General features: G+C 40.1%; 1 long non-coding RNA gene across 3 annotated transcripts; it reads right to left on the minus strand.

The window, feature by feature from the left end:
• Nucleotides 1-418: 418 nt before the first annotated feature.
• LOC111922945 (uncharacterized) lies at nucleotides 419-22,598 on the minus strand. Of its 3 annotated transcripts, XR_015284123.1 has the most exons (5): nucleotides 22,478-22,598; nucleotides 14,392-14,487; nucleotides 5,122-5,210; nucleotides 3,585-3,824; nucleotides 419-3,150 (listed from the first exon to the last, which is right to left on the minus strand). It is a non-coding gene; the product is annotated as an uncharacterized LOC111922945 (long non-coding RNA). The 3 variants fall into 3 exon arrangements; XR_015284122.1 differs by lacking the exons at nucleotides 14,392-14,487; nucleotides 22,478-22,598 and adding an exon at nucleotides 5,741-6,028; XR_002860831.2 differs by lacking the exons at nucleotides 14,392-14,487; nucleotides 22,478-22,598 and adding an exon at nucleotides 5,960-6,012.
• Between the last annotated feature and the right edge of the window lie 189 nt (nucleotides 22,599-22,787).

A 22,787-nucleotide genomic window follows, 5' to 3' on the forward strand; every position in this document is an offset into this window, starting at 1 on the left:
GAGTCTTTTCCTATGTAATTTATTTGAATAACTTTCAGTCCTTTTTTTGTTTCCACACAATTCAAACCTAACAGACACAGGGGTTTAGCTATGGCTTACTGACTCTGCACAGTTCAAGAAATCTGAGATTTATGTGTGTGTATAGATGAGAGGCTGAAACAGAAAAAGAGAATATCTACACAAAACGTACGTCCTAAAATTGCTTCCTCTCAGGAATAATATTTTGACTGCTAGATAAATTACATTGTGTTTGCACTTTTGTGGAGCAATCATGACATCCAGTGGGCATCCCCCTTACTGCAGGGCACCAGTACCTTGACTTCACTACAGGACTGGTGATGATGGATGGGTCATGAGAAGAAAATACCAAAAAAATTTCCAGGGAAATAATATTTTCACTTCTTTTCCTTTCTAATTATTTTTGTGTGGTTTCTTTTTGGGTTTGGTTTGGGTTTTTTTCTGAATGCTTTCCAAGCATTTCTAATTATTACTCTTGCTAATTGCAGTAAGTGTTAAACAGTATTTCAAGACCTAAGGACAACGGCAAAGCACAGAATGCTGATTTGCATGCTGATCCATACAGACCAGTAGTTTTGTCACAAGCTCAGAGTAAAGGGCAGCCAAGTCAGCCCAGAAACGAATTCAGCGCTCACAGGACTGTCACAGGTGCTCCATGATATTCTAGTCTGCTGTGAATTGGATGCAATAGCTGCAGACCCTTTCTTGTCTTTCACAAAACTACTTTTGAAGGCTTATCAGCCTTCATGCAGGGGCAAGATAAAGAAGAGGGACAGAGAGTCCAGACTTGGGACAGACAGTCTCCTTCTTCATGGCAGCAGTTTGGTAACATCATACATCATAATGGGGAATCCATCATATATGGTGGCTGGCACTGTTGTAACAGAGGGATCAATTAAACTGGCAGTGGGTGTGCTGATAATTGTAAAGGTCTTTAAACCTTAACTTTCTGCTTTTGTTATTTACAGCACCATTTAATATGTGCACACATTTTTCTATCTACAGCTGTTGCTACATCCATCACTTCCTACTCATTTCCCCTCCAAAAGTTCACAGCTGCTATACCTGTGCCTTTGCCAGCTGTTCTGCAGCACACAGGTGCCTGCAGTCTGCTCACCATTCTGCAACAGATTTCTCCTTGGTGACAAACGTGACCAACTCACTCCCCAGTTTTTACATTATTGTTTTGGTCAGGATCAGGTCTGGAACAAAGCACCAGACTCATCTTGAGTCCCCAAGTCTGACTGGCACCCTTTGAAGTGGCTATGACTGTTCTGGGTAAAGTTATCCCTTGCATAGTCATCATCAGGTTTCAGCTTTGATGCTGAAAGCAAAAGGACTGGGTACACCTCCCAGATACAGATCAAAGGAAATTCCCAGGCTCAATCCCACTGATTGCTCAGGGCAGACTTTGATTTATTTTTCTGCCATCTGGCAGACATCCAGTGTGACCACACTGTACAGTTTCTCATTTGGAAGTTTATCTTCCCAACCAGACTTAGGCAGTCCGTTAAAAACATTATCGTGTAATGCCTGGAGAAACTGCTGGGTGCAGCCAGGAGATGCTGGTAGGAATCACTGAGCACTGGCTCCAGCTAATCCCTGCAAACAAACCAGCACAGAGGATGCTGTGTGTGTAAAGAGAAAGACAGTGCTAACTAAAACATAAATTCAGGGTTGTCATTCTGTTAGTAACTAAGCAGCAATGGCAAGAGACACCATCCCTCCTCTCCATTCTCACTGGATTAAATGACTGTACACCTTTCCAGCACACAGCATTACTCTAAAGCCTTAGGAAGAAAATGAGAGTAACCTTTCCTTCAGCCTGCCAAGGGACTATGTAACCTTGTAATTATCCAGCTTTAGATAGAGGAGATATATTGTAATTTTGTACAAAAAAGGTCACAGGTTTATGCATCCTCTGACAGGCTGCAGGAAGAGAACTATGGCAAAACCTCTCCAGCAGACCTTTTTAATTTATTTTTCCCAAGTGCATTAAATTTTACTGTCATCTTTCTGACCTGTATGTTAGAGTATTTATGAACATGTGATTAACCGATACCACTGCAGCAAGCCAAAAGTGTCAAAAATTGTTTGGTTTTAATTGATTTTGGCTCCCTTTTCTAAAAAATTATCAATAGTGTACAAAGTAAAACAGATTGCAGCACTGAGAAGGAAGACAAACTTAGATGAACTCATATCAGTGACTGGCATTCAATAAAAACAGACTGTGGTTAAAAACCTACCAGCTGCCCTGTCAGTAAAACAAATCTTTTTATTTTTGTTTTACAGACCCAGGTTTTGAGGAAGATGTACAGTACAAACAAAAAGCGAAAGAGGAGAATAACACAACTGAGAGAGCACACCTGTCATGTGGTGAGTGGATCATCCCAGGCAATATACACACTATGTTAGTCCCCACCAAGGTTTGGTAGGTACCCAGCACACGGGAGGTGCATACTGTGGTGGTCTAAGGTAGCTCAGGAGAAGGTGATGGCTGTCCAAACTCGGAGAAAATTTCTGTTGGCATAACAAGGAGCAATGTGCTGTATGCTCATAATTTGAACTCTGTCCTCACCACAGGTGAAACAGGCTTGGGTGATTCCCTTCTAGTCCGTAGTGAAGACTTCTCTTGCCTGTTAAGGTGTGTATTTCTTTTTCCCCAAGAAAGAAGCAAGTCCTTCCTTTTCTAAGTGTGCTGCTTGTAACAGCTTGGTGTAGACACTTCAGATTCCTGCTGAAATGGCCTGGCCTGAAACATTGCTTCCAGCAATGTAAGGCTGAGGACCAACTCCAACCCATTGGAAGAATAAAGTGACCTTTACCAGTGCACTCTTCTAATAAGAAGTGCTCTGTGTTTGTGTACGCTGTTCTGAGCATTATTCTTAGCAGATATCAAGAGCAGAGGAAAAATAGCTGAAGAACACTTAAGAAAGCTGTTAAATGTGTAACTGGAGCACCAAGCAACCTCAGAGAGCAAATACATACCCAGACAGGCACAGACCAGAATCCAGTTTGTTTGGGAAGAGAAGGTTCTTAGTACAAGTCACATCTTGGACAGCTAAAGTGCTGCCATCCTTCTTCAGTCCTATTTTAAACCCTCTCATGCCACCTATGAAATTGATGTATGTCCTGAAAAGAGGTTGTAGAAGAAACTTTAGTTAGTTACTTGTATGGATGACTGAGTCCTAAGGAGATATTTCACTCAAGTTAATAATCTGTTAGTAAGAGCTACAAAAACTTTTGAATTCTGATTCTTTTGCTTTTCGTGGAATTCAAGGCCTCAGATGCTGACACTTTAGAATTTGGTATACGATTAAATTAGGATGAAAATCTGGAGTTCTAGTTTTGCTTCTAACATAAATGTATTCCCTACGTTAATGTGGAGCAACATCCCTCCCCATCCTCCTCCTCCACTGCCCTGACCTTTTTACTGCTTCCCAGGTGGGAAACATGAAGGGCCAGGCACTGCCCACAGCTCTCCGTTTGCTGCCCTGCAACTCCCAGAGCACAGATAGATGTTCTTAATTTACTCTCCTTTTCCTTCATAGCTGTGTTTAAATTACCTTTAAACATGTTGAAGTGGTCATGGATCTTCATAAACTGGAAGCCAAATTCTTTGCAAGCAGCTTCTGAATGCTCACAGTGTGGGACTGCTTCACCCCTCTTCCACTTCTGAAACTGGAGAGGAGCATCAGTTCATGGTGGAGAACTGGGCAATTTGGGTGAGATGATTAAACTCTGAGGACCACAGAGACAGGCAGGCCTGGCCTTAGGAAAGAAGTGAGCAAGGGCAGATAAATAACCTGTGAAGAAAAAAATCTAATTGCACAACACAGTCCAGGCTTGTCATGCTTTTTGTCATTCACTCCCTGCTCCCACCAACATGGTTTCTTTAAGAGCTGGATTTCTAAACACTTTTTATGTTACTTCAGCAACATTTTTGTGCTGCGGAAGGTAAGAGAGTAAAATGTGCCGAACAGCATATACGCAATTGGTTCATGGGTTAATGTCCCCTTGTTTATTGAAACTAGATGGTCTTTAGGGTACCTTCCAACACAAGCTATTCAATAAATCAGGAACAAAGCTGAAGCTTCTTTCCTCTTCTTTTCTACTCTTAAAAATATAAATTAAATTAAAAAAAAAAAAAAAACCACACACATTAAATTTACTGGGAGTTACAGTAGAGGTGCTTCTTCCTTGTAAAGGCTTTAAAGGCCATTCAGCCATGTTTGCTATCTGTGTGGTGGGGAATTATGGAGACAGCTATGGAGAGGTAGAAGAGGGTAAGGGTGTTTAAACAATGTGTAAAAGGCATCTTTGCTTGCTTGAAAAACCTGTTGTATATCCTCATACTTTTGACCATTCAGCCACCCCTCCCAAGTTCCAGAGATAAATTAGGGTTTAAATACACTTGCAGAAGACAGCCTGGTGTGCCCCCATGCTCTGACTGGCCTGTTCTGACTTTGTGGGCTGAGGTCCTTGCTCCTTTGCAAGGTCTGTGCAGCAGGCATTATCAGATGCTGCTCCTCAGCCAGCATCAGCCATTTCCCACACAGCTCCCAGAGATTCAGAAAAGCAAATCAGACCACACATTTTCAGCTCCAAAGCACCCTTGTTCAAGGGGAAAACTTCTGATCCCTGTGTTATTTAGGGAGTTTGAATATAGCACACAAGAAAGAGATTCTCAGGAATGTCTGTCTGGAAAGCATAAGTGTTGGTAACAGCCTAGCACAAAGGAAGTTGAAAGAGTGGGTAAGACAGTCCACATTTCCTTTTGTGTCTAATCACTAATCAGAAGGAAATTTCTCCAGCACAATTTCTTCAGAATAAACAAGATTGAGACCAGTAAGCAACCACGATAGGGTCAGGCAAAAAAATGTATTATTGCTCAGATTGGTCCGGTTACAGCAAGAGAACTGGCCTTCTTCCTTCACTTCTACCTGCAAAACAGTTTGGTCATTTCAGGGGGGGAAATTTTGCTCTCCATTACACTCTTAAGCTGGTGAAAAAATGTGAAACTAATGCCTGAAAATGGAAGGTCTCACACAAGGCATTTGAGGGAGTGGGAAGATGAAGGGCATGAAAAAACCAACATTTTACCTTATCTGAGTCTCAGCCAAACTTTCTGCTTGTTGCTGGTCTTGGAGCCTCTGGGAGTATGCTTTTCTGGCTTTCTTGTCTAAACTGAACTGTGAAAAATACATTCTTTAAAGTTTTATCTCCTCTGTTAAAACTATTCACTTTAAAGTCTTTTTCTCACATGTAAAGGCTTTTCATGAGATTTTTTATTTAAAAATAAGCAAATTGTATGTGAAAGATAGTTTTGCTTTTGACTTTAAGCCTTTAAAATGCAAACCAAGTCTGCTAAGGTCTTCTCTGTTAAAATATGGAAAGGGTTTCTACTTTTTTCCAACAATTTTAAAAAAGTTTCTCTACCCTGCTGGGTGCATTTGGAAGTAAAAAAGAAATTATATAGAAAATATTATTGATCATTCCTGGTGGAACACCAGCAATGATAAATCATACAGAACTGCACAGTTCATTAGACATTGACAGGGTGAGGTACTGTCCTTCTGGAGCATTTGGTGCAGACAGCAAGCAGATGCATTATAAAATGCCCTATTTTTATTTAACTCTTCAGGGGCCCTTAAAACACAAAATAATTTATTTCAGAAAAGGTGCACTGTTTTTAATTTGATTAGGGGTTTATTGAACATACATTGAAGACTGGTGGAACTTTGCTTTCACAGAGTTCACTGGAAAGCCAACAGTTTGCTTTTCTGGAAAAAACAAATTTCCCTGTATCTACAATCTGATTTCCTTCACATATAAATCCCATCTCTATCAAGTCTTTAAAGAAAGAATAATAAAAGTTAGAAATTCAAAATCTGATGCTAGCATTGAAAATGGACAGTCATTTTTGCCTGTTATTGTTTACATATCTGATGATGTCTTTGTCAGCATTACTGATGTAATTGGTACTTGCTTTTCCTGCTGCTACACGAATAGTAGAAGCAGGCACTGGCTCCCATGGATCACTGCAGCCTGTGACGCCCACAAATGGATTAATCAGCTCTCATTAGTTGCTAGGTAACAGTGCCTTGACCTTAGTGCCTCTTCAGCCAGAGGGACTGGGATGTGGAGATGTTTCCCGTGTGTGCTGCGTGGCCAGACACACATGGTCACCACATCTGCTGCTGGCCAAGCTGCACAGCTCATCCCCAAGTGCAAGCTGCACTACACTGCTAAATAAATTAGAAAACAAGGTGACTGTTCACCTCGTGGCATTTCTTACAATTTCTGTCAACACATCTTGTGCTTCTCTGCGTCAGATTGGGTGACATGCAGGCACGATTCAGAAGAGCAGTAGAGTCACTCTTCCTGTTTATTTCTGTTTATAAATAATAAGTATGGTTCCACCATATCTGGTATTACCTGGCTTAAATTACACAGCTGATGTGCACCATACAGCCCTTCAATATCCCAACCCAAATTGTAGAGATCATAAATGCAGATTTAAAAAAAAATAAAATAAAATAAAAATTAAAAACAATATAAAATGAATTGTCTCTGCTCTGACACGTTTACATTACAAACAGATGAAACGTAAAAGCTGAAGGGAATGAAGTGAGATCCCCATTTAATTGAGTCAAGAGCAGGCAGTGAGGCACAATCAAATTAAGAGACTTGTCTGGAGACTTAGGATGAGCTGTAGCAAAGCCAAGGAAAGCCAGTTTCTGCTTTGTTACTTCTCTGTAGTCCAGAGGGAATATTCATGGTCACCGCCACTTGACCCAGAAGTTGCTTTTTCACATGGAAACTTTTACATGCATTGCATTCTGTCCTTGGAGTAGGACCTAGGAACAGTGTAATGGACTCTGTTTATTTCAGTTAAAACCACAGAAATTCTTGAGAAAATGAATTGTTTTATTCAGGATTAAAGCCCAATCTGCTATATTAAAAACATACAGACTTTTATTAGAATGAAGACACACATTAAAATTCAGCAAATAGATAACAACATCTAAAACTACTGTTTTACTTTTCTTTTTTTCTTAGACTAAACAGACTTTAATTCAATAGTGACATCAAGATGTCATTAAAATTACATCAGGAAATTAATGGAGGAACATTAATAATAGGTTAAACCACCAATTAGTCAAATCACCAAATTAATGCAGCAGGAGATTGAATCATGAGATTAAAATAACAAAGAATCTTTACTTGCCAATTCTTCAGACTGAAGGGAAGTAGCATGTTTGCTTTAGCTTAAACCCACATCTAGAAGATTTGCCCAAGGCAATAAAAGTAATTAATTTGGTCTCAAGGAGTTACAGAAATCAAGTTGTGGTTTATTTTGAGTGACAATTTAGTGCTAACTCAAGAGTTTTCCTTATAGCTCACCACTCCTATGATGACAAATATTTCCTTTTTTTCACCCACCTTCTCAAGACGTAGATTTACCAGCTTATTTAAAAGGTGAAATATTGATGGAAGTAAATGAATATTTTAAACTTTGTGTCATTTTTGCTAACCCAGGAATATATGTCTGTGAAATATGCCATGCAAAATACAAGTTTTGGTTTTTTATACCTTCTTTGCATGAGAGGTACACAAGGACATTCAACCCATGCCCTAATTGCAAAAGACATATTTCTTTTGAAAATCAGTAAAGCAAACAAAAAGGAAAAAAAGGAGAAAACATGAGGGGTTGAAACTCTTCTGCACCAGGGGAAACACTGTTCACAGATATGGCTTGCAGTTAAAAGGACCTAAAGAAGAAACATTTGGGCCTGAAGCACTTTTTCAGAGAGGATCTTTCCAGACTGCAAGTGTCCAGCTGAACTGCCCTGGATCATCAAGAGCTCCCTCCTGCTCTATCCCCTCAAGTGTCACGGATGCCCCTGCACATGCCAGGCCAAAAGACTTTGTGTGCTTTGTACTTTGTGCCCTCTTTGTTGCTGGGCCAGTCTTTGCAAGCAGTTGCTTGGGACCGTGCAAGGGCTGCAAACAGCACAGTTCAGCCCACCTAAAGAGGCTTCTGTCCACAGCCCCCCACAGAATGCCTGTTGAAGGTTCCTGCTGCCTGGAAATGTCTGCCATTGCAGTTCCAGGCAGTAAATAATTTTCCCAGGGAACAAACCCAAAAGGACAGTGTCCCGACCCTTCTCTCAGGTGGTGGCAAGAAGATGCCTTATGGCACCGGTCTCTGGCAGCATGTGTGTGTCACACAAGTGGCTGGGGCCACAGAGGCATTCCTGACATGGCTTAACATGACCAAGACAGTTGAGTGTGACATCCCTCAGCCCAGAAACCCAGGGAACTGTGAAATGTGACCATATTTGTGCAAATGGTTCTATCTGGCTTCCAATCATTTCTCCTAGGAAGTGAAAGCTTCTTCAGTGTAAATAGCTGGTGGAGGTTCATGAAGAGTAAGTTTCACCAAACCATGTCGGGAGACCACTAGCTAAACTGCAGTGTTCATTGAACTGTTTCTCAGAACAGCCATTTCTGGAGTGTACCCACCATCTGAAACAACCACACTGAATTTCAGAAGGGATTACGAGGATAATATCTGATTCACCATTTTCATATAACTCATTTTGGTTTTCCTTTTCCATAGGTAGGATCACTTGCTGCGTCCTCTTGTATCTATTTTGCAAACTGCTAGCAGTTTTTAATTACTGGCAGCACAAACCACAAGTAGCACAATTGCTCTTGAAAGAAGGAAGTTTCCAGGGTGGGTTTGTTTGTTTTCTTTCTATAGGTCAGATATACTTTAGATCTTGGTAATCCGTGGGCAAGTGATTAAATAAGTTAATAGTGAACAAATACTCCTTTGCTGAACAGAACTCTTTACTAATGGGCTTTTTAAGATGTTGGAAGACTTTACCTCAATGGACATAGATAAAACTAAACAGATTTGATTTAGAGAAGAGAGATAAAGTGAAACAGGAGAAAGATTTAAAACTTTTTGGTGTGCTTAAAAATAAGGATAAAAGTCTAGCTCATTATCTCCTTAATATAAAAGTCTGGGAAAACAAAAAGCTAGATTGGGAAACTAAATCCAGCTAGCTCTCTTTTTTTGTTTTTTACATGTCCTAACAATAATACAGCAGGGTGAAAAGATCAGGACCACTTTATACACATTGTGCTAATTACTGCAAGTACTTAAAGTTGTAATTAGCTTATTATACTGCAGAGAACCTAACATGGCATGTCTTTCAAAAAAAATTTCTCTCCAGATCATTAGTGGGAAAGCTAACAACATCTGCTTCAAATAAAATCAACCAATTAGCGCAGGCAACTTCGCATAGTTTGCAATCAGAGAATTATATTGTGCCAAGTGCTAATTTCAATGTGAATTCTATCTCCTTCTTATATCCCACGCTTATCTGCCAGCACAGCTGGTGTTTAACACCACTGACTTCAGTGAAGTCTCCAAAAACTTATGTTAATTTGAAGTAACCTAATCAGAAGTGTGCAATACAGACTGGGCTTGATCTCAGCTTAATTAAAACTGACCTTGTCATTTCACTGCATATAAAACAGCAGAATCTTACCGTTTATCACTCAGCTATGATAAATATGCAGCTTCTGCGAGAATCAAGGAAGACAAGCACTGTACCAAAGGAGCTATTTTCAGATATCAAAGCTTGGTTTTAACACACTGTAAAATGCCACTCGCCTGTGGCTGCCAGTAAATAATTCAAATAGTTCAGAAAGCCCAAAGTAAGCTCCAAAACCTCCTTCTAAAATTACCAAACAGGGCATCACTGCCAGGCTTTCTCATTTTGATGCTATCAGAATTACACATCAAAAGCTGGCTATTGTCACTGACAGTAGATGTGAAACACAGCTTGTTTTTAAAATGAAGTTTGTCCTTGTTCCTTTTTAATGTTACAGTTTCCCAAGCAGATAAGGTGAAAAATATGAACTTGAAAATGAAAAAAATGTTTTGGCAGAGTCCAACATAGCAAAATATAGCAGTCAGAAACTAACTTGAAATTACTTTTTTTAAATTTCATTTTATAATTTAAATCAAATAATGACAACTTGGTTTACTTGAGTGTGTTTATCAGTTACATTCGCTCTCAGGTATACATGGTTGCCAGGACCAAACTTGAGACATTCAAAATTACGGTTTCCTGTGGAGTTAATCCTGGGAAGCAAGTTTGCACTGTGTGTTCTGACTCTCTCTAAAGGACTCTACCCCTCATCCCCCACCCATCTCATGTCTGATGTTACTTTATTCCCCTGGGATCCTCCCAGCACATTCCTGCACTGATGTTTCCACGGGTCCCAGATGTGAGCCTGCACACAGACACAGCTACAGGGCCAGCTCCTGTCAGAGGCTTAGCTTATAGCAGTGAAAAATCTAAGCTGCTTTGTCATGTTGGCTGATATTCACTCATGTAGCAGAAAAAGTAGTAATGGAAGCAACTTTTCCTGTCAGGATAATTGCATCACACATGACAGCTTCCCTCAGCAGAACAGTAGTGACCAGCCACATGTGCAGGCACATCCTACTGCAAATGCAAGGTAAATTACCCTAATCCAAATCTTTCACTGTAGTGCTGGCAGTACAACTAACCTCATGCTTACTGTGGGCAAAAGGAAGCACAGCCAGCTCCCAAAGCTCAGTTGAAAGTCATTTGATCCAGCACAGACATCTTCAGCATGTGCTGCAGGTGTCCTTAGGAGCAGGGTCCTCACTGCAGGGAGTGGAGAGGGGAAGGCACAACCACAGTGCCATTCATCTTAAAGCAGATACCTAAAACCAGCCGATAAATTCTTTTTTGAGCTCAAAAATGCCTTGGCTACTTGACTATTGGAGCTCAGTGTGATTGATTCAGAGATGTCCACACATACTGCAGATGGCAAGGTGGGGTGAGATGCATCAAGACCTTATGCTTGGGCAGCTTGTCCTGCCTGTCCCCAGCAACATAAAGCAGTTGCCTGAACCAGACAAGCAAACACACACACCTTAATCCTAACTTCTATGGCTCTAGAAGGAAGGTCTTCTATTAGATCTGGTCTGCTTTTCTAATTATTGTGGTCCAGTCTCACCTGTCTATAAAGTGCTCTCCCTGTACTGTGTTCTTGGTTATTTCCTGATTAGTTGCTCATGTACTTGCAGGAGGCTAAATATAGTTTCGTCTGCTGGTAGGTATTCAGCTTTTTATTTTAGATAGGATTTTTTTGACATTTCAGCATGTCCAGAGTCAACCCTTCCTCCTCCTCCTCTCTCACATCCTGTTATTCATGAAGTTGCAGCTCTGGCATGGAACAAAGGCAAGCAGCCTAAGTGACTATGCAAGGATAGGGACAACTGTGTGTGAACAACCTTGTCATATGCAGCAACAGGAATAAATAATGAATAATAATCAGACCAAAGATACTGTAGTTCCTCTTGGCAGCTTCTCAATGTTTCCTTTTTATCCTTCTGTCTTCAAGACCCTGTGAGTCTGTATGCATACTAATGCAAATGTATATTTGTGAATATATGCACACCTAGGAAACAGGTATAAATCTAATAGAGCATGTATCTGTTCTTATGCATGTAAATGTATCATCCTTGGTATTCAATCCATAATAAAAGCTCCCTCTAGAACAATGACTCACACAAAGCAATTGAAAATGTATCCAACAGCTCTTTTGAGTGAGGCTGCATATTACACAGACAAGTCAAGAAGGTAACAGTTTATGACAAAACATAAATTAAATTAAATTGATCATCATGGACTCATTGTTAGGACTGGATCACTTAGAGAATAAAGCCCAAAAAAATTCCTTCCAAGTTAGAATTCACTAAATACTGTAGGTGGCAAGATAAAAGCAGAGAAACCTGGAAATCTACTTCTAACAAAGACTCAGTAAATACTCTCACAAGTTAAGTAATAATAGAAGCTCTGAAAGTTACTTAATATGGCATACTGAAATATCAAAGCTACATCCTAGTCAAGCCTTTTTATAAGGTCTGCCTGGTACAAGCTCTGTATGAAAGGGCTGTGAAGCTCAGTGCTCTGAGATTTAGCTGGTTTTTAAGAAAGCCTTACTAATTAAAATGGAAAGATGGCTGGGAGTAAAATTATAGGAAACTGAGAGGTTATATTCACATCGTAACAGAAGTTATAAAAGTACAGAAATTATAGGGTAAAATACAGCTGCTGCTCCCTGGATAGAATGTGGTTGGCACACTGGAAACCTATCCCATGGTGATTCCTTGTGCCTGCAATCTGCAATGGTTGCACCTGCTAAGAGGGATGGAACGGAGCACAGAGCAGAGTGGAGACACCATGGCCAGGCTCTGTTGGAATCCTCATGGGGAGGGGAACTCAGTGGTGCTTTGTAGCTGATAAACCCCACAACACCTGTCAGCCAGGGGAGAGAGGAGGAGATGTATTGCTGCCAAGGCAGCAGCTGTGGTGAAATCACTCTCCTCAGATAAACTTGGTTCATTATAACCTAACTGTAATATTAGCACACACCTACATCCTAAAGGTACCCCCTCCAAGGTACAACCACCCCTCACTGTGCATGTGCTCTATGTTTTACTGACCAAACCTTTAAGAGCAAAGTGAGTTACACCAATCAGTAACCAAGGTGTGCATGACTGGAGTGACTCAAGCTCCCATTAAACATGAAGAAATAGTATAAAACTAAATAGGGACTGGGGAGAAGTAAGGGAAGACTCCATTGTAATTTCTGTGATCCATCAATGAGCTGAACCTGTCTCCTCCCCCATAGGGATGCCTTTTGGGTAAGAACCACACTCTGTGACTGAATGCTCTTGTTGGGTATTGGAGCTTGTCTGTGCATCACTTTGAATACATTTTTACAGTCAGATACTATCGCCAACAGACACAATCAAACCTTCACCTGTTACAATTTTCTATTAATAAAGAGTGTTATTCCATGAACTGTGAGTGTGAGTCTTTCATGAGCAGTCAACAGCAGCTGGGAACATATTTGAATAATGTGGAAGACCTGCTGAGGGATCTCCCTTATGCTGTTGGTGTGTGTTCCTGGACAAGTCAGTCGGACCCAGCAGGACTATTCAGAGAAGGGTGCCCCTAAGAGGATGCTGACAGACTGGTCAGGCAAAGAGTCTTGGCTTTCCTGGGCCATAGGCAAATCAAACACTAACAATCAAACATCAAGAAAATCTCCCTTTTTCATGTGACAACTAGAAAATATTCTGAGAGGCTTCTACAGTCTTAATTATGTTTTAGTAAATACCTTCTACTTCCTTTACACTTCACAATAATGGGCTGGAACTAGAGAAGCCCAAAGATGTTTGCTATGATTTACATCCCTGCACAAAACCATATAAAACTTAGTCTTGGACCTAGACCAGAGGCTGGCATTCAAAACTGATGAAAAATTACAGTAATCGGGTAAGACAATTGCTTTAAAGTTAAATAAAATATATTTTAGCTGGATTCAACATCTCAGCCCAACATCAGGGAAAAAAATTGTTTCAAAGCTTTTTATAGTCTGCTAATTATTAAGGGTTATGCATTACTTCTTCAGCAATGGCTACATGGCTGGTTTGCAGGAAAAGTGCACAATTAGACAAGGTTGTACCCAAGGCTAGGTAACAATATTAAGAGAGAGACAAGCTTAAGAAGTGACATGGATAAAAACATGAAGAGATGTATGGAAGAAATAGAAAATAAGATTTTTATGAAGGAAGTCAGAGTGGAGCAGTGAGGTAAAGAGAAGCAGGAATGTAGCAGTAGGAAATAAAAGTGGAGATAGAAAAATAGTAGCTTGGAAGGAGGTGAAGGGCATAATTTAACACTCATGGGAAAAAAAAAAAAAGCTAAGGCAATTCTCATGGTTCAAAGGGCAAAAAATTAACAAAATTAACAGCTAAAAAATAAAACCACCTACAGCTTTACAATTAACTTTCCCACCTCATCCACAGTTATGACCTCTACATCAGTGAGACTGTACACAACAGAACACATACTAACAGAAACTCAAGCAAATTTTGCATTTTTCTTTTCAAACATAATTGCCTTGCATAAAGACTCAGCCATCATCCTGTTGCTGGAACAACAAAATCGGGACACTAGACCAGAGAAGTGGAAAATAGCTTCAGGATCATATGTGAACTGACTGTGCAATGGGATAAAAGCCATGAGCACAGAGGTCTCTTTCTGACAAGAATAGGAAGAGACATATGACTGAGGGAGTAAAATTCGGGCCAACCCCTCCAAAGTTGACACCACCACACTCATCTAACTCTTGAGCATCCCATTCTTCCTCTCCCCATAACTGCAGATTCTAGCAAGCCAAGAGAGTCAGGATTCAGATTAAAGGAAACATAATGATCCTGGTGGCACCAGCATTGTTGCTCACCTCATGTCTCTTGATCTCTTCCTCCACATGGTGGATTGCAGAAGAGAAGAATGGCATCTTGCTAAATGCATTGTATTCTACTGCTTTGAATGTGTACTGGAAAGGAAAAATTGCTGTTGATCATACATGTAATGATTACAGACATATTAATCCACACATTTAAAAATATTAAAAGTCATGTATCCCATTTCCTAAGAAAAAATGTAGTCCAGATCCAAATAAATTTATATTTATGTTTTTATATAAATGTATATGTAGATTCAATATGTCCTGTTCGCAATGTATTTCTGGCAGGCATGAAAATCCTTTTCCAGCTTTTTAGGAAGTGTGGACTCTGCAGGTCTACATACCACATCCCTGTAGAGTGCAGAGCACAGCAGAGGTTTGATTACCAAGCAGCATAGTCATGCTACAAAAGAAATGCACCACCTCAGTAAGAAGGAGACCATAAGGCTCATAGTATTGTTCAAGAGTTACTTGGTGTGTTAAGTGCCTCAAGTTCATCAGACTTTTTATATGCATTCATTTTACATGTATTAGGTTTCAGCTTAATCTTATCATGTGCTTATGAGCCATATGTTTTATTTTATACAGATTATTTATATGTAATAGCTTATATTTTATTTATTTGATTTTAATTTCTTCATCCATATTTCAGATGTGTGCAATCCAGGATGCCCACATTTCCCAAGAAAGTTTTCCAATATCTCTCTCTCTCACCCACCTTTAGAGAGTTCTTACCTTTTCACTCCACGATTGCATTCAAGTGGCTCTAGTGCCTTGCAATAACAAAAATTTAGGCTGGCAATACTCACAGCTTTACAGCAATGCACCATTGACATTCAGGTATCATGACATTGAAAAACTTGATGGAAATCATCAGACCTATCAGCTCTGAGTTTAATAACGCTACATGAAACTGTTCTTCAATTTGCTATTGGAGTCTATGTAAAAAACTGATGGGAGAAGTCTAAACCCATAGAGTCTATTCATATAAATACAACTCAGTACAAGCTGAGCTCTAGTACGTAACTTAAAATTGAGCTTCAGTCAGTTGCTGGCACACGCTTGAGGATTTTAAAAAGTACAAAGGCAATTCTCCAAATTATATACCTACTGACAGCTGACTTGAATTATTCAAAAGCAGAAGCTTTTGGCAATCAATGCATCAAGCTGAACAGATTTAAAAAGCAGAGTACAGAAGTTGTAAGATTTAAAATGTATGTCACCTGAAAATGTATTGTCCTTGTGCCAGACCAATAATGCTTGATACAAAAAAAGTGTAGGTCAGTGTCAGAGTTGAGGGCATCTGAGTAACCCATAGTGCCAACCTGAAGATGGGCAGAGTGGTCAGGGCAGCTGTGTATTCTTCCTCAAATTCAGCCTGCCTTTCCATTAGCTACCTTTAATTTTGTTTTTAAGAAATTGGTTCCAATAATATTATTTCTCCTCCTGCATTCACAGACGCTGAGTTTTATCCTTCAAGTTCTGGCACAGAAGTCCTCTTACCAGAGGCCATAACATTCTCAGAAAAAGTTGTTCAGTTAAGAGACATTCATAAAGCTGTCCCCTGCAAAAGAATGTAACATCTTGGCTTTCAGTCATACTGTGTGAGGACTGCTACAAGAGAGATCATACTTAAGAAGCACAGAGTGTTTATTGATACGATTTTATAGCAAAAAAAGAAAAACCAATTATGATTGCCGTATGATTATAGAAACACAGTTTTGAGTATGATGTTATGTAGCATTCAGGAAGTTTTATTTCCTTCTGGCTGCTGCTTTGTCCCCTGTTTGAAGGCTTCTCTAATATTTAATGTGAACTCATAACAGTTTAACCAGCTTTCACCATTACTAAAACATAATCTCTTTCACAGTGTATATTTACAAATTATGCGAGGAGTATGATCCTACAGCGATTCAATTTAAAGTTTTACCCCTGTGGGACAGAAAACAATAGGCAAAGAAATAGTACTCACAGCAACAGATGAACACCATACAGTGGGGATTTACTTAAAGATATTTTCCTTTTTCTGAAAATATTGTTATTACCATACTCACCAAGTAAATACCTTCACTATTGGGTATATTGTCATTTATCCTAAAATTATTTAAATATCTGCATTATAAATAACTGTAAATAAAATCAGAAGATAACTGTCTTAGGTTTGAAAATAGCTAATTAATTCTAACCCTTTATTTTTTATCATAAAAATGGAAGAGATTCATGTTCCCACTTACATGAGTTCTATTCTGTCAGTCTTGTGATTCACCTGCTTCCTGTCACTGCAACAAGTAAAACAAGAGCTGTGCTAGGAGGATGAGGCAGGGCTCTCAGACTGGGCCAAGCTTTTACAAACACACAGCAGTCCTTAAAATGCCAGCTCCCTCTTCAGTGATATCCTGTCTGCAGTGACAACTACTGCTGCAATTCTTATTCAATAGCAACTGTGAGGCTGCCAACAGGTGTCCTGAGCCAAGGTTTCCTTTCATCTATTGTTGCTTAATGGGAACAAAAATTATTATAAAGGATCTGCCAACATGATAAAATGCTACAATTATCCTAAGAGTCATACCTATAGGCACTTTAGCAAAGGAAGCAGAACTATTCTCCAGAAAAGCTAACCTCAGTACATCATTTACAGTTCTTTTTCTGTCATTGCTTTAATGTTTAAAGAGAAATAGAAATATAAAAATACTTAATTTCTCTAGAAAATAAGAATAAATGTACCACAGGGAAGACCAGCCCAAAAATTATGTTTCCTATTTCTCCTCACTTCCTTTGTTTTAGAACTTTTACTTCCCATGAGTTATTTTCCTCATTCTCAGAAGAAAAGATCATGTTTGGGAAAATACTTAAATTCTCCCAAAGTTTGGCAATACACAAATACAGACTTTGCCAGGATAATTTCTGCATTCGTGATGATCAGGTATACTAAGTATAACTTTATTAAACCTGTTAAGGGATGCCAAACCCAGTAGACCAAAAGAGGCAAGGCTGCTGCATCTCCATGCTTCCAGATCCAGCCAGGATCCATGTATTCCCAGCAGATCCCTGCACACATGCAGGTATGCAGCACATGCCTATGTAAAAATTAACAAGCCACACACACATGGAATGGGTCTCTCAGGGCATGTTCACACTGTGTCCCTGCAATTTGTCCAAGAGCCTCTGTTCCCTCTAGAAGTCAAGTCTCAGTCCCTCTGGTCACTCTGGTATCTGGCCCAGACTTATGGCTGCTTAAATATTTGATCACTTATCTATGTCACCAGCTAGATTGACACTGTTTCCTAGAGGTCACTCCCTCACATTCCCCCATGTGCCTGTATCCTACTCCAGTTGGTGGAGCAGACCTACATGCACACACACACATACACACAAAATAAGAATTCCTCATCCTCAAAAACAGTAATGGTGAGAAGACCAGCAACCTTTTTACATGGAACCAGCCTTTTACCTCCTTCCTTTTCACAAATTCTTTTCTTCCCCAAATCAGCTAGGTACATCCCTTTCACCACTTTTAATTCCTCTCCAAAACATCCCATAGAAATCTTGTGCAGTCCCAAAATACACTTCCTGAGTTCTCATAATAAGTTTCATATTCCCAAAGGCAATCCAAAAGGTAATCCAGACACTCTTTCCTCTGAGGCATTGCCATGATGGCGGTCATTCGCAGACCATAGAACAGGTCACTGTTTCAAAGAAGATGGGGAAGGGGTTAGAAGGGTATTGAAAATGTTCTACATTGCCATTGTTCTTCTGTGTTCCCATGTCTGTGTGGGCACAAGGTTTTTTTTAGCCATTACCCAACAAAACCGATTGCCATGTCATCAGAACACACAACGTGGGATATGCAACAAGAGGGAATAAATGCTGCAGGCTAATTCAGAAAAGATGTTCAATGCTACCAGCTGTGTGATGAGCCAGTATCGATCCTACAGAAAGTACATCCATTATACAAGATGCAGTTGGCTCCATGCTGATAAGTCATTGAGGAGAAGGCAATGATATACAAGAATCAATACAGGCCCCCTCTCTTCTTTTTCCTGCATGATAGCACAACAATATTGGGCTTTCCCATACCAACTCAGCTCTCCTTCACCCACCCACCTTTGCTTCCTAGGAATAATACTTTTCTTCATGCACAATCCTCGTCTTTCTTAATTTTTACTTTTCCCATACCCTTTTCCAGATACATACTTCAGTTTGGCCTGATGTGGGAGCTAAGAACTGTACATTACTATACCTGTTAGCTGCCTCTACCTGATCCCCAGGAGGTTTGGCTGTTTTTTGCATTTGAAATGCAAAATCATGTACACACTTGGACATGCCTGTGGTATGTTTGGCACCGTATCTAAATGCTATCAACATGTTCCTACCATCCTCTACTTCAGGAAAAGAAATCATTATAAACATTTATGGCAAAGGTGATTCCTTCAGGGTTTTCAGAACTGGTAGATCTGAAACAGTCTCTTATATTACTTAAGAGAACAGGTAAGGATTTCAAGGTGTCTGTGGGAGGAATGACAAGTAGGTTAGAAGATGACTGCAGAATCCAGATTTTTTTTCAGGGTGATGTAAATTCTTGAGTAAATCACTATGCCTTGATCACCATGACCCTTTCCTACTAATGAGACCATACACTTTCACAAAAAATTCAGATACTATGTCACACTGTGAGAGAACCAGAGAATTGCTGATTGAAATGAGTAGAAAATGTATAGCATCTGCTACATATGGACTTTCCCAATCATGTTATGGATGTCTGAGTGTTCATGTGGCAGACATGTAGCAAACTTAAATATTATATCTACCAATAGTCCTCTACAATTCCAACAGATAGGTCGATATAAAGTCATATCCAGACAGTGGATGGAAGCCAGTTGTTTGTGAGATGAACATCACCAAGTCACGAAGACTATGATGACAGCATTCCAGAGACAGACTTGATAATATCCTAACTAGATGTTATTATTTTGTGGAAAAAAACCTCTGAATTTTCCTTGGGCTGTTATATTTTTAAAGCTCTTTCTCCATATTTTCCCCCATTCTGAAAACTTATGTTCTAAACAAGTCAAAATCAAACAAACTTGATCAAGCACAAGTTTAAAAATTCCAAAAGCAGGTCTTTCTTCATCTGTCAGCCTCAAATCCCTTTTAAACTACTCAGTGTTTCTTTCTGTTAAAACAACTTGGCTTCTCCTAAAAAATATGTTTGGGAAGAGGGGACACCCAGAGCTGACATTCTGTTCCCAGAACAGGCAGGAATATAGTCAGACATATTGCTTTGGCAGCTGAGAAATTTATTCCCCCTCCATGCTCATTCTTTCATTAGTTTCCCTTCTGTGACTGCCAACAACATTGCCAATTAGTGCTAATCATGGTATGGACACCTGTCCACAAGAAAGGAGGTTGAGAACAATTACACAGTCATTTTCCAAAGCACATGAAGCAGCTGTCAAAAAGTAATGACTTGCAGTCACTGCTGGCATTGGCTGTATTACAACAGGTGGCCAAAAGGTAAAATAACATTAATACCATTTTCTGCTTTCTTAGTTGCTCTATCCTGGACTTTCATTCTTCCTCTACATTCCACAGCATTTAAGCTTGCAAATTATAGTGACAGCTATAATGTCTATGGGTGTATATCTCATGTTCTTTTACTGAGTATAAGGACTTTGAAAATATGAAGGAATTTATATTTCTCTACACTAAAAGAGGATGAAGTGACAGAGATTTAAGCACAGGGAGCTTTAAAATTGAAATCAGAAATTGTAAATTGGGATTCTATGAGTTTCATACAAGCTGATCTTCCATAATCTCTACAGTTATGCATCAACTAATGCATTCCAAGAATCCTCTTCTTATGGACAAGTTATAGTGAGCTCAGGAGGTGCTGTTTGTGTAAAATCCTCTGCAAATCAGGAATCACAATCACTGCAAACTTAGGATGAGAAAATGCAGACTGTGCAAATAGTAGCCAAATGTGGAAAAACAGTTTGACAATTTTTCCGTCACTTTAAAGTAACTGTTTGACAGAAACTGAAAATCCATTTCTCCATAACAGCACATCACAAGCTGCACATTTGAAGTGTCCCACCTCTTCTTGCAGTCCTTTGCCTCAATTGCTATACTTTATTTGATGTTGACAAGTCCTACAGACAACTACTTCCTTAACACAATTGATTCATTGTCAGAACAGTTCTGTGATATCCATCGTATGGGCAGAGAGCCTCAGGAAGGATAATGTGCAGGAACAGTAGGAGAAATTAAACTGGTTCAGAAAGATTTATTGTAGCCTGTAGTAACTCTTCACTACCGATCCTTGCTAAGTTACTGTTCTTTCCACAGACTCTGCATGTGTGATTTCCCACACTTATTTTAAAAGTGAAATGCAAAATCAGCTCTGCAGAAATCTCTAGGCAGTCACTCAGTGATAATCAGCAGGCTTTATGTTATTAGCTGCACTGCACAGATCTCTTGAAATTCAAGTAATAGGGTATTTCTACTATGAATTATTCTCATGGAATGGGATCTGAAGAAGAGAGAGATAAAGAAGACCCTTCATCAGGTTTGAGGCCAGATTCTGAAGTCAGATACCTCAAGCCTTGCTGCTGCACTCTCACAGCTGGTGCCGCTTGGCTCCATCTTCTCTGGTCTCGCCATATCCCAGGAGTATCTCTTTCCCATAGCATAGGCTCTATCAGAGCAGCTTTCCACCGTGCTCTGTTGTTCTGTGCTTTCTCCAAGGCGCACCACAGCCACCTTTGCCCAGGCACAAAAAGGCCCTTCCTGCTCAGCACGACCAGCTTGCCTCCCTTTGGCAATGAGCCATGAGCCGCTGCCGTCCGGCCGTGCCCGCTCCCGCCGCCTGCCCTGGCGTGGGCGCTGCCCGTGGTGCTGAAGCCTTTCCCTCCGTGCCGCTCTGCTCTGGATGCGGGCGCTGTGAGTCCGTATTCCTGCAGGAAAACCAGTTCTGAAGATGTGACCTGCCCTAAACTATCAGCCAAGAAGCTGCACGATACGGTTTTCTCCCAGAAGAATGAGAAAAACATTTCAGATAAATATTGATTCAAGAAATGTCTCACCCACTTTCTTTCTCTCTGAGACTTGATAGTCTTCCAAAAGCCTCATTAAGTTGTCACTTTGTAATCTTCAAGTTACCCATCTGTCTGTCAGACTTAACTGGGGGTATTGGTCATCTTTATCACAGTGAATCTGGTAATTTCAGTCCTGTTTGCTAAAGCCAGGCTGTTTGACTTCTTGACAATAAAGGCCAAACTATATGATATTCTATGAAAATATTTTGTGGCAGAATGAATCACTAAACTTTTCATAAGGCAGATCGGATACCTGCTTAATCCACAGATAAGTCAGAGTTTATGAATCGCTGAGTAAGTCATACAAAACTAATATGATGAAAACATAGATATTTAAGTATTAACATTAATGTTATCAGTTCTCCTAAATACAGGGCAGATTATTCCAACCATTAATATTATTTTGGAGTTTAGTAACTGTACATTACAATCTGTTTGTTATTAAGGACACCCTGGCACTATCACTATTTCAAAATTATTCCTTGAAATTTCATTCCACTTCACGTAAGATGTACATGCAAGTTGCCTACATAAAAAAAACCACAATGTAGATGAGCATAATTATTCCTTCTGGAAAAGAATACAAGGGAAACCTAATGATTCTGACAATTAAAAATAAGAAGCAAATTCTGACAGTTCCAATTTCTTGTGGATTTCTGACAATCAGAAACAGCTTGACAAATGTACATTTAAGAAAGATATTTGCATAGAAGCCTAGAAAAATTGATGCCCTTGGACTCCACCTCAGGCAAAATGCTTGGTCATTGTTGGGGAAGGCTTGTTAAACTCAGGGATACTGCTCAGAAGCTTCATTCTACACACAGGCCTAAGTACCTTTCTCAGTGTCATGGAGTTACTTTACCTTTAAGGGAGTTGGAGTTGCTGGGAACTGCCTGGAGCCTTTTCTCCTGACCAATTATCGGTCATTGCTGAGAATTGACAGCAGTTTAGGCCATTGAAAAGTGGGATCAACTTGTGAACCCTACCTTAAAGTGTAAAAGCAGAGCTCTCTTGGTTCTCTTTGTTTTCTGGCTGTGAAGGGTGGCTGAGCTCCAGGCCTCCCGTCCCTGCCCAGGCCATGCGGCCGGGCGGGGATGGGGCCGGGCCCAGCGGCTCCCAGCCGGAAGATGGGGGGGCCTGGGGGAGGTTTTCCTCGGGCTCTGGTCGGGGCGAGCCAGGCCCGATCTCTGGCTCGGCTGCAGGTTTTGCTGTAACTAAATTCACAAAAAGCTGCCGAGTAAAGAAGGAGAGAGTCTCTGGACCTGCAGCAAGCCGGAGCAGCGACTACACTCTCCA

This window comes from Cyanistes caeruleus, chromosome 3 (assembly GCF_971803275.1).
Source record: "Cyanistes caeruleus chromosome 3, bCyaCae1.hap1.1, whole genome shotgun sequence".
Classification (NCBI taxonomy): Eukaryota; Metazoa; Chordata; class Aves; order Passeriformes; family Paridae; genus Cyanistes; species Cyanistes caeruleus.